This window comes from Echiichthys vipera (genome assembly GCF_963691815.1).
Source record: "Echiichthys vipera genome assembly, chromosome: 19".
Taxonomy (NCBI): domain Eukaryota; kingdom Metazoa; phylum Chordata; class Actinopteri; order Perciformes; family Trachinidae; genus Echiichthys; species Echiichthys vipera.
The window spans coordinates 363,423-380,170 of record NC_139844.1 but is presented as its reverse complement, the minus strand read 5'-3'; positions in this window follow the sequence as shown (position 1 = coordinate 380,170).

The window sequence follows — 16,748 nt, the reverse complement described above, 5'->3', positions numbered from 1 at the left end:
GAAGCGGAGTTACAGTCGCTTCCATGCGAAGGTGGCTTTAGGCGTTTCAGAGCCTGAAAAGGCTGTAAATGAGGATTTTGAAGCCTTTAACTGCTCCTTAAGGCTGGAAACGACATTTCACCTGTAAATCGGCCAAATGCTATCGAAAAGTGAAATCAACCACATATTCTTCATGGTTAGGCTGCTTTGCACCTGTATTACTGGGAGATTTGTATGGGAAAGCTTCTGAAGCGGAGTTACAGTCGCTTCCATGCGAAGGTGGCTTTAAGCGTTTCAGAGCCTGAAAAGGCTGTAAATGAGGGTTTTGAAGCCTTTAACTGCTCCTTAAGGCTGGAAACGACATTTCACCTGTAAATCGGCCAAATGCTATCGAAAAGTGAAATCAACCACATATTCTTCATGGTTAGGCTGCTTTGCACCTGTATTACTGGGAGATTTGTATGGGAAAGCTTCTGAAGCGGAGTTACAGTCGCTTCCATGCGAAGGTGGCTTTAAGCGTTTCAGAGCCTGAAAAGGCTGTAAATGAGGGTTTTGAAGCCTTTAACTGCTCCTTAAGGCTGGAAACGACATTTCACCTGTAAATCGGCCAAATGCTATCGAAAAGTGAAATCAACCACATATTCTTCATGGTTAGGCTGCTTTGCACCTGTATTACTGGGAGATTTGTATGGGAAAGCTTCTGAAGCGGAGTTACAGTCGCTTCCATGCGAAGGTGGCTTTAAGCGTTTCAGAGCCTGAAAAGGCTGTAAATGAGGATTTTGAAGCCTTTAACTGCTCCTTAAGGCTGGAAACGACATTTCACCTGTAAATCGGCCAAATGCTATCGAAAAGTGAAATCAACCACATATTCTTCATGGTTAGGCTGCTTTGCACCTGTATTACTGGGAGATTTGTATGGGAAAGCTTCTGAAGCGGAGTTAAAGTCGCTTCCATGCGAAGGTGGCTTTAAGCGTTTCAGAGCCTGAAAAGGCTGTAAATGAGGGTTTTGAAGCCTTTAACTGCTCCTTAAGGCTGGAAACGACATTTCACCTGTGAATCGGCCAAATGCTATCGAAAAGTGAAATCAACCACATATTCTTCATGGTTAGGCTGCTTTGCACCTGTATTACTGGGAGATTTGTATGGGAAAGCTTCTGAAGCGGAGTTACAGTCGCTTCCATGCGAAGGTGGCTTTAAGCGTTTCAGAGCCTGAAAAGGCTGTAAATGAGGATTTTGAAGCCTTTAACTGCTCCTTAAGGCTGGAAACGACATTTCACCTGTAAATCGGCCAAATGCTATCGAAAGTGAAATCAACCACATATTCTTCATGGTTAGGCTGCTTTGCACCTGTATTACTGGGAGATTTGTATGGGAAAGCTTCTGAAGCGGAGTTACAGTCGCTTCCATGCGAAGGTGGCTTTAAGCGTTTCAGAGCCTGAAAAGGCTGTAAATGAGGGTTTTGAAGCCTTTAACTGCTCCTTAAGGCTGGAAAACGACATTTCCCCTGTAAATCGGCCAAATGCTATCGAAAAGTGAAATCAACCACATATTCTTCATGGTTAGGCTGCTTTGCACCTGTATTACTGGGAGATTTGTATGGGAAAGCTTCTGAAGCGGAGTTACAGTCGCTTCCATGCGAAGGTGGCTTTAAGCGTTTCAGAGCCTGAAAAGGCTGTAAATGAGGGTTTTGAAGCCTTTAACTGCTCCTTAAGGCTGGAAACGACATTTCACCTGTGAAACGGCCAAATGCTATCGAAAAGTGAAATCAACCACATATTCTTCATGGTTAGGCTGCTTTACACCTGTATTACTGGGAGATTTGTATGGGAAAGCTTCTGAAGCGGAGTTACAGTCGCTTCCATGCGAAGGTGGCTTTAAGCGTTTCAGAGCCTGAAAAGGCTGTAAATGAGGGTTTTGAAGCCTTTAACTGCTCCTTAAGGCTGGAAAACGACATTTCCCCTGTAAATCGGCCAAATGCTATCGAAAAGTGAAATCAACCACATATTCTTCATGGTTAGGCTGCTTTGCACCTGTATTACTGGGAGATTTGTATGGGAAAGCTTCTGAAGCGGAGTTACAGTCGCTTCCATGCGAAGGTGGCTTTAAGCGTTTCAGAGCCTGAAAAGGCTGTAAATGAGGGTTTTGAAGCCTTTAACTGCTCCTTAAGGCTGGAAACGACATTTCACCTGTGAATCGGCCAAATGCTATCGAAAAGTGAAATCAACCACATATTCTTCATGGTTAGGCTGCTTTGCACCTGTATTACTGGGAGATTTGTATGGGAAAGCTTCTGAAGCGGAGTTACAGGTCGCTTCCATGCGAAGGTGGCTTTAAACGTTTCAGAGCCTGAAAAGGCTGTAAATGAGGGTTTTGAAGCCTTTAACTGCTCCTTAAGGCTGGAAACGACATTTCACCTGTAAAAACGGCCAAATGCTATCGAAAAGTGAAATCAACCACATATTCTTCATGGTTAGGCTGCTTTGCACCTGTATTACTGGGAGATTTGTATGGGAAAGCTTCTGAAGCGGAGTTACAGTCGCTTCCATGCGAAGGTGGCTTTAAGCGTTTCAGAGCCTGAAAAGGCTGTAAATGAGGGTTTTGAAGCCTTTAACTGCTCCTTAAGGCTGGAAACGACATTTCACCTGTGAAACGGCCAAATGCTATCGAAAAGTGAAATCAACCACATATTCTTCATGGTTAGGCTGCTTTACACCTGTATTACTGGGAGATTTGTATGGGAAAGCTTCTGAAGCGGAGTTACAGTCGCTTCCATGCGAAGGTGGCTTTAAGCGTTTCAGAGCCTGAAAAGGCTGTAAATGAGGGTTTTGAAGCCTTTAACTGCTCCTTAAGGCTGGAAACGACATTTCACCTGTGAAACGGCCAAATGCTATCGAAAAGTGAAATCAACCACATATTCTTCATGGTTAGGCTGCTTTGCACCTGTATTACTGGGAGATTTGTATGGGAAAGCTTCTGAAGCGGAGTTACAGTCGCTTCCATGCGAAGGTGGCTTTAAGCGTTTCAGAGCCTGAAAAGGCTGTAAATGAGGGTTTTGAAGCCTTCAACTGCTCCTTAAGGCTGGAAACGACATTTCACCTGTAAATCGGCCAAATGCTATCGAAAAGTGAAATCAACCACATATTCTTCATGGTTAGGCTGCTTTGCACCTGTATTACTGGGAGATTTGTATGGGAAAGCTTCTGAAGCGGAGTTACAGTCGCTTCCATGCGAAGGTGGCTTTAAGCGTTTCAGAGCCTGAAAAGGCTGTAAATGAGGGTTTTGAAGCCTTTAACTGCTCCTTAAGGCTGGAAACGACATTTCACCTGTAAATCGGCCAAATGCTATCGAAAAGTGAAATCAACCACATATTCTTCATGGTTAGGCTGCTTTGCACCTGTATTACTGGGAGATTTGTATGGGAAAGCTTCTGAAGCTGAGTTACAGTCGCTTCCATGCGAAGGTGGCTTTAAGCGTTTCAGAGCCTGAAAAGGCTGTAAATGAGGGTTTTGAAGCCTTTAACTGCTCCTTAAGGCTGGAAACGACATTTCACCTGTGAATCGGCCAAATGCTATCGAAAAGTGAAATCAACCACATATTCTTTATGGTTAGGCTGCTTTGCACCTGGATTACTGGGAGATTTGTATGGGAAAGCTTCTGAAGCGGAGTTACAGTCGCTTCCATGCGAAGGTGGCTTTAAGCGTTTCAGAGCCTGAAAAGGCTGTAAATGAGGGTTTTGAAGCCTTTAACTGCTCCTTAAGGCTGGAAACGACATTTCACCTGTAAATCGGCCAAATGCTATCGAAAAGTGAAATCAACCACATATTCTTCATGGTTAGGCTGCTTTACACCTGTATTACTGGGAGATTTGTATGGGAAAGCTTCTGAAGCGGAGCTACAGTCGCTTCCATGCGAAGGTGGCTTTAAGCGTTTCAGAGCCTGAAAAGGCTGTAAATGAGGGTTTTGAAGCCTTTAACTGCTCCTTAAGGCTGGAAACGACATTTCACCTGTAAATCGGCCAAATGCTATCGAAAAGTGAAATCAACCACATATTCTTCATGGTTAGGCTGCTTTGCACCTGTATTACTGGGAGATTTGTATGGGAAAGCTTCTGAAGCGGAGTTACAGTCGCTTCCATGCGAAGGTGGCTTTAAGCGTTTCAGAGCCTGAAAAGGCTGTAAATGAGGGTTTTGAAGCCTTTAACTGCTCCTTAAGGCTGGAAACGACATTTCACCTGTAAATCGGCCAAATGCTATCGAAAAGTGAAATCAACCACATATTCTTCATGGTTAGGCTGCTTTGCACCTGTATTACTGGGAGATTTGTATGGGAAAGCTTCTGAAGCGGAGTTACAGTCGCTTCCATGCAAAGGTGGCTTTAAGCGTTTCAGAGCCTGAAAAGGCTGTAAATGAGGGTTTTGAAGCCTTTAACTGCTTCTTAAGGCTGGAAACGACGTTTCACCTGTAAATCGGCAAAATGCTATCGAAAAGTGAAATCAACCACATATTCTTCATGGTTAGGCTGCTTTGCACCTGTATTACTGGGAGATTTGTATGGGAAAGCTTCTGAAGCGGAGTTACAGTCGCTTCCATGCGAAGGTGGCTTTAAGCGTTTCAGAGCCTGAAAAGGCTGTAAATGAGGGTTTTGAAGCCTTCAACTGCTCCTTAAGGCTGGAAACGACATTTCACCTGTAAATCGGCCAAATGCTATCGAAAAGTGAAATCAACCACATATTCTTCATGGTTAGGCTGCTTTGCACCTGTATTACTGGGAGATTTGTATGGGAAAGCTTCTGAAGCGGAGTTACAGTCGCTTCCATGCGAAGGTGGCTTTAAGCGTTTCAGAGCCTGAAAAGGCTGTAAATGAGGGTTTTGAAGCCTTTAACTGCTCCTTAAGGCTGGAAACGACATTTCACCTGTAAATCGGCCAAATGCTATCGAAAAGTGAAATCAACCACATATTCTTCATGGTTAGGCTGCTTTGCACCTGTATTACTGGGAGATTTGTATGGGAAAGCTTCTGAAGCGGAGTTACAGTCGCTTCCATGCGAAGGTGGCTTTAAGCGTTTCAGAGCCTGAAAAGGCTGTAAATGAGGGTTTTGAAGCCTTTAACTGCTCCTTAAGGCTGGAAACGACATTTCACCTGTGAATCGGCCAAATGCTATCGAAAAGTGAAATCAACCACATATTCTTCATGGTTAGGCTGCTTTGCACCTGGATTACTGGGAGATTTGTATGGGAAAGCTTCTGAAGCGGAGTTACAGTCGCTTCCATGTGAAGGTGGCTTTAAGCGTTTCAGAGCCTGAAAAGGCTGTAAATGAGGGTTTTGAAGCCTTTAACTGCTCCTTAAGGCTGGAAACGACATTTCACCTGTAAATCGGCCAAATGCTATCGAAAAGTGAAATCTACCACATATTCTTCATGGTTAGGCTGCTTTACACCTGTATTACTGGGAGATTTGTATGGGAAAGCTTCTGAAGCGGAGCTACAGTCGCTTCCATGCGAAGGTGGCTTTAAGCGTTTCAGAGCCTGAAAAGGTTGTAAATGAGGGTTTTGAAGCCTTTAACTGCTCCTTAAGGCTGGAAACGACATTTCACCTGTAAATCGGCCAAATGCTATCGAAAAGTGAAATCAACCACATATTCTTCATGGTTAGGCTGCTTTGCACCTGTATTACTGGGAGATTTGTATGGGAAAGCTTCTGAAGCGGAGTTACAGTCGCTTCCATGCGAAGGTGGCTTTAAGCGTTTCAGAGCCTGAAAAGGCTGTAAATGAGGGTTTTGAAGCCTTTAACTGCTCCTTAAGGCTGGAAACGACATTTCACCTGTGAATCGGCCAAATGCTATCGAAAAGTGAAATCAACCACATATTCTTCATGGTTAGGCTGCTTTGCACCTGTATTACTGGGAGATTTGTATGGGAAAGCTTCTGAAGCGGAGTTACAGTCGCTTCCATGCGAAGGTGGCTTTAAGCGTTTCAGAGCCTGAAAAGGCTGAAAATGAGGGTTTTGAAGCCTTTAACTGCTCCTTAAGGCTGGAAACGACATTTCACCTGTAAATCGGCCAAATGCTATCGAAAAGTGAAATCAACCACATATTCTTCATGGTTAGGCTGCTTTGCACCTGTATTACTGGGAGATTTGTATGGGAAAGCTTCTGAAGCGGAGTTACAGTCGCTTCCATGCGAAGGTGGCTTTAAGCGTTTCAGAGCCTGAAAAGGCTGTAAATGAGGGTTTTGAAGCCTTTAACTGCTCCTTAAGGCTGGAAACGACATTTCCCCTGTAAATCGGCCAAATGCTATCGAAAAGTGAAATCAACCACATATTCTTCATGGTTAGGCTGCTTTGCACCTGTATTACTGGGAGATTTGTATGGGAAAGCTTCTGAAGCGGAGTTACCGTCGCTTCCATGCGAAGGTGGCTTTAAGCGTTTTAGAGCCTGAAAAGGCTGTAAATGAGGGTTTTGAAGCCTTTAACTGCTCCTTAAGGCTGGAAACGACATTTCACCTGTAAATCGGCCAAATGCTATCGAAAAGTGAAATCAACCACATATTCTTCATGGTTAGGCTGCTTTGCACCTGTATTACTGGGAGATTTGTATGGGAAAGCTTCTGAAGCGGAGTTACAGTCGCTTCCATGCCAAGGTGGCTTTAAGCGTTTCAGAGCCTGAAAAGGCTGTAAATGAGGGTTTTGAAGCCTTTAACTGCTCCTTAAGGCTGGAAACGACATTTCACCTGTGAATCGGCCAAATGCTATCGAAAAGTGAAATCAACCACATATTCTTCATGGTTAGGCTGCTTTGCACCTGTATTACTGGGAGATTTGTATGGGAAAGCTTCTGAAACGGAGTTACAGTCGCTTCCATGCGAAGGTGGCTTTAAGCGTTTCAGAGCCTGAAAAGGCTGTAAATGAGGGTTTTGAAGCCTTTAACTGCTCCTTAAGGCTGGAAACGACATTTCACCTGTAAATCGGCCAAATGCTATCGAAAAGTGAAATCAACCACATATTCTTCATGGTTAGGCTGCTTTGCACCTGTATTACTGGGAGATTTGTATGGGAAAGCTTCTGAAGCGGAGTTACAGTCGCTTCCATGCATGGTGGCTTTAAGCGTTTCAGAGCCTGAAAAGGCTGTAAATGAGGGTTTTGAAGCCTTTAACTGCTCCTTAAGGCTGGAAAAGACATTTCACCTGTAAATCGGCCAAATGCTATCGAAAAGTGAAATCAACCACATATTCTTCATGGTTAGGCTGCTTTGCACCTGTATTACTGGGAGATTTGTATGGGAAAGCTTCTGAAGCGGAGTTACAGTCGCTTCCATGCGAAGGTGGCTTTAAGCGTTTCAGAGCCTGAAAAGGCTGTAAATGAGGGTTTTGAAGCCTTTAACTGTTCCTTAAGGCTGGAAACGACATTTCACCTGTAAATCGGCCAAATGCTATCGAAAAGTGAAATCAACCACATATTCTTCATGGTTAGGCTGCTTTGCACCTGTATTACTGGGAGATTTGTTTGGGAAAGCTTCTGAAGCGGAGTTACAGTCGCTTCCATGCGAAGGTGGCTTTAAGCGTTTCAGAGCCTGAAAAGGCTGTAAATGAGGGGTTTGAAGCCTTTAACTGCTCCTTAAGGCTGGAAACGACATTTCACCTGTAAATCGGCCAAATGCTATCGAAAAGTGAAATCAACCACATATTCTTCATGGTTAGGCTGCTTTGCACCTGTATTACTGGGAGATTTGTATGGGAAAGCTTCTGAAGCGGAGTTACAGTCGCTTCCATGCGAAGGTGGCTTTAAGCGTTTCAGAGCCTGAAAAGGCTGTAAATGAGGGTTTTGAAGCCTTTAACTGCTCCTTAAGGCTGGAAACGACATTTCACCTGTAAATCGGCCAAATGCTATCGAAAAGTGAAATCAACCACATATTCTTCATGGTTAGGCTGCTTTGCACCTGTATTACTGGGAGATTTGTATGGGAAAGCTTCTGAAGCGGAGTTACAGTCGCTTCCATGCGAAGGTGGCTTTAAGCGTTTCAGAGCCTGAAAAGGCTGTAAATGAGGATTTTGAAGCCTTTAACTGCTCCTTAAGGCTGGAAACGACATTTCACCTGTAAATCGGCCAAATGCTATCGAAAGTGAAATCAACCACATATTCTTCATGGTTAGGCTGCTTTGCACCTGTATTACTGGGAGATTTGTATGGGAAAGCTTCTGAAGCGGAGTTACAGTCGCTTCCATGCGAAGGTGGCTTTAAGCGTTTCAGAGCCTGAAAAGGCTGTAAATGAGGGTTTTGAAGCCTTTAACTGCTCCTTAAGGCTGGAAACGACATTTCCCCTGTAAATCGGCCAAATGCTATCGAAAAGTGAAATCAACCACATATTCTTCATGGTTAGGCTGCTTTGCACCCGTATTACTGGGAGATTTGTATGGGAAAGCTTCTGAAGCGGAGTTACAGTCGCTTCCATGCGAAGTTGGCTTTAAGCGTTTCAGAGCCTGAAAAGGCTGTAAATGAGGGTTTTGAAGCCTTTAACTGCTCCTTAAGGCTGGAAACGACATTTCACCTGTAAATCGGCCAAATGCTATCGAAAAGTGAAATCAACCACATATTCTTCATGGTTAGGCTGCTTTGCACCTGTATTACTGGGAGATTTGTATGGGAAAGCTTCTGAAGCGGAGTTACAGTCGCTTCCATGCGAAGGTGGCTTTAAGCGTTTCAGAGCCTGAAAAGGCTGTAAATGAGGGTTTTGAAGCCTTTAACTGCTCCTTAAGGCTGGAAACGACATTTCACCTGTAAATCGGCCAAATGCTATCGAAAAGTGAAATCATCCACATATTCTTCATGGTTAGGCTGCTTTGCACCTGTATTACTGGGAGATTTGTATGGGAGAGCTTCTGAAGCGGAGTTACAGTCGCTTCCATGCATGGTGGCTTTAAGCGTTTCAGAGCCTGAAAAGGCTGTAAATGAGGGTTTTGAAGCCTTTAACTGCTCCTTAAGGCTGGAAACGACATTTCACCTGTGAATCGGCCAAATGCTATCGAAAAGTGAAATCAACCACATATTCTTCATGGTTAGGCTGCTTTGCACCTGTATTACTGGGAGATTTGTATGGGAAAGCTTCTGAAGCGGAGTTACAGTCGCTCCCATGCGAAGGTGGCTTTAAGCGTTTCAGAGCCTGAAAAGGCTGTAAATGAGGGTTTTGAAGCCTTTAACTGCTCCTTAAGGCTGGAAACGACATTTCACCTGTAAATCGGCCAAATGCTATCGAAAAGTGAAATCAACCACATATTCTTCATGGTTAGGCTGCTTTGCACCTGTATTACTGGGAGATTTGTATGGGAAAGCTTCTGAAGCGGAGTTACAGTCGCTTCCATGCGAAGGTGGCTTTAAGCGTTTCAGAGCCTGAAAAGGCTGTAAATGAGGATTTTGAAGCCTTTAACTGCTCCTTAAGGCTGGAAACGACATTTCACCTGTAAATCGGCCAAATGCTATCGAAAGTGAAATCAACCACATATTCTTCATGGTTAGGCTGCTTTGCACCTGTATTACTGGGAGATTTGTATGGGAAAGCTTCTGAAGCGGAGTTACAGTCGCTTCCATGCGAAGGTGGCTTTAAGCGTTTCAGAGCCTGAAAAGGCTGTAAATGAGGGTTTTGAAGCCTTTAACTGCTCCTTAAGGCTGGAAACGACATTTCCCCTGTAAATCGGCCAAATGCTATCGAAAAGTGAAATCAACCACATATTCTTCATGGTTAGGCTGCTTTGCACCTGTATTACTGGGAGATTTGTATGGGAAAGCTTCTGAAGCGGAGTTACAGTCGCTTCCATGCGAAGGTGGCTTTAAGCGTTTCAGAGCCTGAAAAGGCTGTAAATGAGGGTTTTGAAGCCTTTAACTGCTCCTTAAGGCTGGAAACGACATTTCACCTGTGAAACAGCCAAATGCTATCGAAAAGTGAAATCAACCACATATTCTACATGGTTAGGCTGCTTTACACCTGTATTACTGGGAGATTTGTATGGGAAAGCTTCTGAAGCGGAGTTACAGTCGCTTCCATGCGAAGGTGGCTTTAAGCGTTTCAGAGCCTGAAAAGGCTGTAAATGAGGGTTTTGAAGCCTTTAACTGCTCCTTAAGGCTGGAAACGACTTTTCACCTGTAAATCGGCCAAATGCTATCGAAAAGTGAAATCAACCACATATTCTTCATGGTTAGGCTGCTTTGCACCTGTATTACTGGGAGATTTGTATGGGAAAGCTTCTGAAGCGGAGTTACAGTCGCTTCCATGCGAAGGTGGCTTTAGGCGTTTCAGAGCCTGAAAAGGCTGTAAATGAGGATTTTGAAGCCTTTAACTGCTCCTTAAGGCTGGAAACGACATTTCACCTGTAAATCGGCCAAATGCTATCGAAAAGTGAAATCAACCACATATTCTTCATGGTTAGGCTGCTTTGCACCTGTATTACTGGGAGATTTGTATGGGAAAGCTTCTGAAGCGGAGTTACAGTCGCTTCCATGCGAAGGTGGCTTTAAGCGTTTCAGAGCCTGAAAAGGCTGTAAATGAGGGTTTTGAAGCCTTTAACTGCTCCTTAAGGCTGGAAACGACATTTCACCTGTAAATCGGCCAAATGCTATCGAAAAGTGAAATCAACCACATATTCTTCATGGTTAGGCTGCTTTGCACCTGTATTACTGGGAGATTTGTATGGGAAAGCTTCTGAAGCGGAGTTACAGTCGCTTCCATGCGAAGGTGGCTTTAAGCGTTTCAGAGCCTGAAAAGGCTGTAAATGAGGGTTTTGAAGCCTTTAACTGCTCCTTAAGGCTGGAAACGACATTTCACCTGTGAATCGGCCAAATGCTATCGAAAAGTGAAATCAACCACATATTCTTCATGGTTAGGCTGCTTTGCACCTGTATTACTGGGAGATTTGTATGGGAAAGCTTCTGAAGCGGAGTTACAGTCGCTCCCATGCGAAGGTGGCTTTAAGCGTTTCAGAGCCTGAAAAGGCTGTAAATGAGGGTTTTGAAGCCTTTAACTGCTCCTTAAGGCTGGAAACGACATTTCACCTGTAAATCGGCCAAATGCTATCGAAAAGTGAAATCAACCACATATTCTTCATGGTTAGGCTGCTTTGCACCTGTATTACTGGGAGATTTGTATGGGAAAGCTTCTGAAGCGGAGTTACAGTCGCTTCCATGCGAAGGTGGCTTTAAGCGTTTCAGAGCCTGAAAAGGCTGTAAATGAGGATTTTGAAGCCTTTAACTGCTCCTTAAGGCTGGAAACGACATTTCACCTGTAAATCGACCAAATGCTATCGAAAGTGAAATCAACCACATATTCTTCATGGTTAGGCTGCTTTGCACCTGTATTACTGGGAGATTTGTATGGGAAAGCTTCTGAAGCGGAGTTACAGTCGCTTCCATGCGAAGGTGGCTTTAAGCGTTTCAGAGCCTGAAAAGGCTGTAAATGAGGGTTTTGAAGCCTTTAACTGCTCCTTAAGGCTGGAAACGACATTTCCCCTGTAAATCGGCCAAATGCTATCGAAAAGTGAAATCAACCACATATTCTTCATGGTTAGGCTGCTTTGCACCTGTATTACTGGGAGATTTGTATGGGAAAGCTTCTGAAGCGGAGTTACAGTCGCTTCCATGCGAAGGTGGCTTTAAGCGTTTCAGAGCCTGAAAAGGCTGTAAATGAGGGTTTTGAAGCCTTTAACTGCTCCTTAAGGCTGGAAACGACATTTCACCTGTGAAACAGCCAAATGCTATCGAAAAGTGAAATCAACCACATATTCTACATGGTTAGGCTGCTTTACACCTGTATTACTGGGAGATTTGTATGGGAAAGCTTCTGAAGCGGAGTTACAGTCGCTTCCATGCGAAGGTGGCTTTAAGCGTTTCAGAGCCTGAAAAGGCTGTAAATGAGGGTTTTGAAGCCTTTAACTGCTCCTTAAGGCTGGAAACGACTTTTCACCTGTAAATCGGCCAAATGCTATCGAAAAGTGAAATCAACCACATATTCTTCATGGTTAGGCTGCTTTGCACCTGTATTACTGGGAGATTTGTATGGGAAAGCTTCTGAAGCGGAGTTACAGTCGCTTCCATGCGAAGGTGGCTTTAAGCGTTTCAGAGCCTGAAAAGGCTGTAAATGAGGGTTTTGAAGCCTTTAACTGCTCCTTAAGGCTGGAAACGACATTTCCCCTGTAAATCGGCCAAATGCTATCGAAAAGTGAAATCAACCACATATTCTTCATGGTTAGGCTGCTTTGCACCTGTATTACTGGGAGATTTGTATGGGAAAGCTTCTGAAGCGGAGTTACAGTCGCTTCCATGCGAAGGTGGCTTTAAGCGTTTCAGAGCCTGAAAAGGCTGTAAATGAGGGTTTTGAAGCCTTTAACTGCTCCTTAAGGCTGGAAACGACATTTCACCTGTGAAACAGCCAAATGCTATCGAAAAGTGAAATCAACCACATATTCTACATGGTTAGGCTGCTTTACACCTGTATTACTGGGAGATTTGTATGGGAAAGCTTCTGAAGCGGAGTTACAGTCGCTTCCATGCGAAGGTGGCTTTAAGCGTTTCAGAGCCTGAAAAGGCTGTAAATGAGGGTTTTGAAGCCTTTAACTGCTCCTTAAGGCTGGAAACGACTTTTCACCTGTAAATCGGCCAAATGCTATCGAAAAGTGAAATCAACCACATATTCTTCATGGTTAGGCTGCTTTGCACCTGTATTACTGGGAGATTTGTATGGGAAAGCTTCTGAAGCGGAGTTACAGTCGCTTCCATGCGAAGGTGGCTTTAGGCGTTTCAGAGCCTGAAAAGGCTGTAAATGAGGATTTTGAAGCCTTTAACTGCTCCTTAAGGCTGGAAACGACATTTCACCTGTAAATCGGCCAAATGCTATCGAAAAGTGAAATCAACCACATATTCTTCATGGTTAGGCTGCTTTGCACCTGTATTACTGGGAGATTTGTATGGGAAAGCTTCTGAAGCGGAGTTACAGTCGCTTCCATGCGAAGGTGGCTTTAAGCGTTTCAGAGCCTGAAAAGGCTGTAAATGAGGGTTTTGAAGCCTTTAACTGCTCCTTAAGGCTGGAAACGACATTTCACCTGTAAATCGGCCAAATGCTATCGAAAAGTGAAATCAACCACATATTCTTCATGGTTAGGCTGCTTTGCACCTGTATTACTGGGAGATTTGTATGGGAAAGCTTCTGAAGCGGAGTTACAGTCGCTTCCATGCGAAGGTGGCTTTAAGCGTTTCAGAGCCTGAAAAGGCTGTAAATGAGGGTTTTGAAGCCTTTAACTGCTCCTTAAGGCTGGAAACGACATTTCACCTGTAAATCGGCCAAATGCTATCGAAAAGTGAAATCAACCACATATTCTTCATGGTTAGGCTGCTTTGCACCTGTATTACTGGGAGATTTGTATGGGAAAGCTTCTGAAGCGGAGTTACAGTCGCTTCCATGCGAAGGTGGCTTTAAGCGTTTCAAAGCCTGAAAAGGCTGTAAATGAGGATTTTGAAGCCTTTAACTGCTCCTTAAGGCTGGAAACGACATTTCACCTGTAAATCGGCCAAATGCTATCGAAAAGTGAAATCAACCACATATTCTTCATGGTTAGGCTGCTTTGCACCTGTATTACTGGGAGATTTGTATGGGAAAGCTTCTGAAGCGGAGTTAAAGTCGCTTCCATGCGAAGGTGGCTTTAAGCGTTTCAGAGCCTGAAAAGGCTGTAAATGAGGGTTTTGAAGCCTTTAACTGCTCCTTAAGGCTGGAAACGACATTTCACCTGTGAATCGGCCAAATGCTATCGAAAAGTGAAATCAACCACATATTCTTCATGGTTAGGCTGCTTTGCACCTGTATTACTGGGAGATTTGTATGGGAAAGCTTCTGAAGCGGAGTTACAGTCGCTTCCATGCGAAGGTGGCTTTAAGCGTTTCAGAGCCTGAAAAGGCTGTAAATGAGGATTTTGAAGCCTTTAACTGCTCCTTAAGGCTGGAAACGACATTTCACCTGTAAATCGGCCAAATGCTATCGAAAGTGAAATCAACCACATATTCTTCATGGTTAGGCTGCTTTGCACCTGTATTACTGGGAGATTTGTATGGGAAAGCTTCTGAAGCGGAGTTACAGTCGCTTCCATGCGAAGGTGGCTTTAAGCGTTTCAGAGCCTGAAAAGGCTGTAAATGAGGGTTTTGAAGCCTTTAACTGCTCCTTAAGGCTGGAAAACGACATTTCCCCTGTAAATCGGCCAAATGCTATCGAAAAGTGAAATCAACCACATATTCTTCATGGTTAGGCTGCTTTGCACCTGTATTACTGGGAGATTTGTATGGGAAAGCTTCTGAAGCGGAGTTACAGTCGCTTCCATGCGAAGGTGGCTTTAAGCGTTTCAGAGCCTGAAAAGGCTGTAAATGAGGGTTTTGAAGCCTTTAACTGCTCCTTAAGGCTGGAAACGACATTTCACCTGTGAAACGGCCAAATGCTATCGAAAAGTGAAATCAACCACATATTCTTCATGGTTAGGCTGCTTTACACCTGTATTACTGGGAGATTTGTATGGGAAAGCTTCTGAAGCGGAGTTACAGTCGCTTCCATGCGAAGGTGGCTTTAAGCGTTTCAGAGCCTGAAAAGGCTGTAAATGAGGGTTTTGAAGCCTTTAACTGCTCCTTAAGGCTGGAAAACGACATTTCCCCTGTAAATCGGCCAAATGCTATCGAAAAGTGAAATCAACCACATATTCTTCATGGTTAGGCTGCTTTGCACCTGTATTACTGGGAGATTTGTATGGGAAAGCTTCTGAAGCGGAGTTACAGTCGCTTCCATGCGAAGGTGGCTTTAAGCGTTTCAGAGCCTGAAAAGGCTGTAAATGAGGGTTTTGAAGCCTTTAACTGCTCCTTAAGGCTGGAAACGACATTTCACCTGTGAATCGGCCAAATGCTATCGAAAAGTGAAATCAACCACATATTCTTCATGGTTAGGCTGCTTTGCACCTGTATTACTGGGAGATTTGTATGGGAAAGCTTCTGAAGCGGAGTTACAGGTCGCTTCCATGCGAAGGTGGCTTTAAACGTTTCAGAGCCTGAAAAGGCTGTAAATGAGGGTTTTGAAGCCTTTAACTGCTCCTTAAGGCTGGAAACGACATTTCACCTGTAAAAACGGCCAAATGCTATCGAAAAGTGAAATCAACCACATATTCTTCATGGTTAGGCTGCTTTGCACCTGTATTACTGGGAGATTTGTATGGGAAAGCTTCTGAAGCGGAGTTACAGTCGCTTCCATGCGAAGGTGGCTTTAAGCGTTTCAGAGCCTGAAAAGGCTGTAAATGAGGGTTTTGAAGCCTTTAACTGCTCCTTAAGGCTGGAAACGACATTTCACCTGTGAAACGGCCAAATGCTATCGAAAAGTGAAATCAACCACATATTCTTCATGGTTAGGCTGCTTTACACCTGTATTACTGGGAGATTTGTATGGGAAAGCTTCTGAAGCGGAGTTACAGTCGCTTCCATGCGAAGGTGGCTTTAAGCGTTTCAGAGCCTGAAAAGGCTGTAAATGAGGGTTTTGAAGCCTTTAACTGCTCCTTAAGGCTGGAAACGACATTTCACCTGTGAAACGGCCAAATGCTATCGAAAAGTGAAATCAACCACATATTCTTCATGGTTAGGCTGCTTTGCACCTGTATTACTGGGAGATTTGTATGGGAAAGCTTCTGAAACGGAGTTACAGTCGCTTCCATGCGAAGGTGGCTTTAAGCGTTTCAGAGCCTGAAAAGGCTGTAAATGAGGGTTTTGAAGCCTTTAACTGCTCCTTAAGGCTGGAAACGACATTTCACCTGTAAATCGGCCAAATGCTATCGAAAAGTGAAATCAACCACATATTCTTCATGGTTAGGCTGCTTTGCACCTGTATTACTGGGAGATTTGTATGGGAAAGCTTCTGAAGCGGAGTTACAGTCGCTTCCATGCATGGTGGCTTTAAGCGTTTCAGAGCCTGAAAAGGCTGTAAATGAGGGTTTTGAAGCCTTTAACTGCTCCTTAAGGCTGGAAAAGACATTTCACCTGTAAATCGGCCAAATGCTATCGAAAAGTGAAATCAACCACATATTCTTCATGGTTAGGCTGCTTTGCACCTGTATTACTGGGAGATTTGTATGGGAAAGCTTCTGAAGCGGAGTTACAGTCGCTTCCATGCGAAGGTGGCTTTAAGCGTTTCAGAGCCTGAAAAGGCTGTAAATGAGGATTTTGAAGCCTTTAACTGCTCCTTAAGGCTGGAAACGACATTTCACCTGTAAATCGGCCAAATGCTATCGAAAAGTGAAATCAACCACATATTCTTCATGGTTAGGCTGCTTTGCACCTGTATTACTGGGAGATTTGTATGGGAAAGCTTCTGAAGCGGAGTTGCAGTCGCTTCCATGCGAAGGTGGCTTTAAGCGTTTCAGAGCCTGAAAAGGCTGTAAATGAGGGTTTTGAAGCCTTTAAATGCTCCTTAAGGCTGGAAACGACATTTCACCTGTAAATCGGCCAAATGCTATCGAAAAGTGAAATCAACCACATATTCTTCATGGTTAGGCTGCTTTGCACCTGTATTACTGGGAGATTTGTATGGGAAAGCTTCTGAAGTGGAGTTACAGTCGCTTCCATGCGAAGGTGGCTTTAAGCGTTTCAGAGCCTGAAAAGGCTGTAAATGAGGGTTTTGAAGCCTTTAACTGCTCCTTAAGGCTGGAAACGACATTTCACCTGTAAATCGGCCAAATGCTATCGAAAAGTGAAATCAACCACATATTCTTCATGGT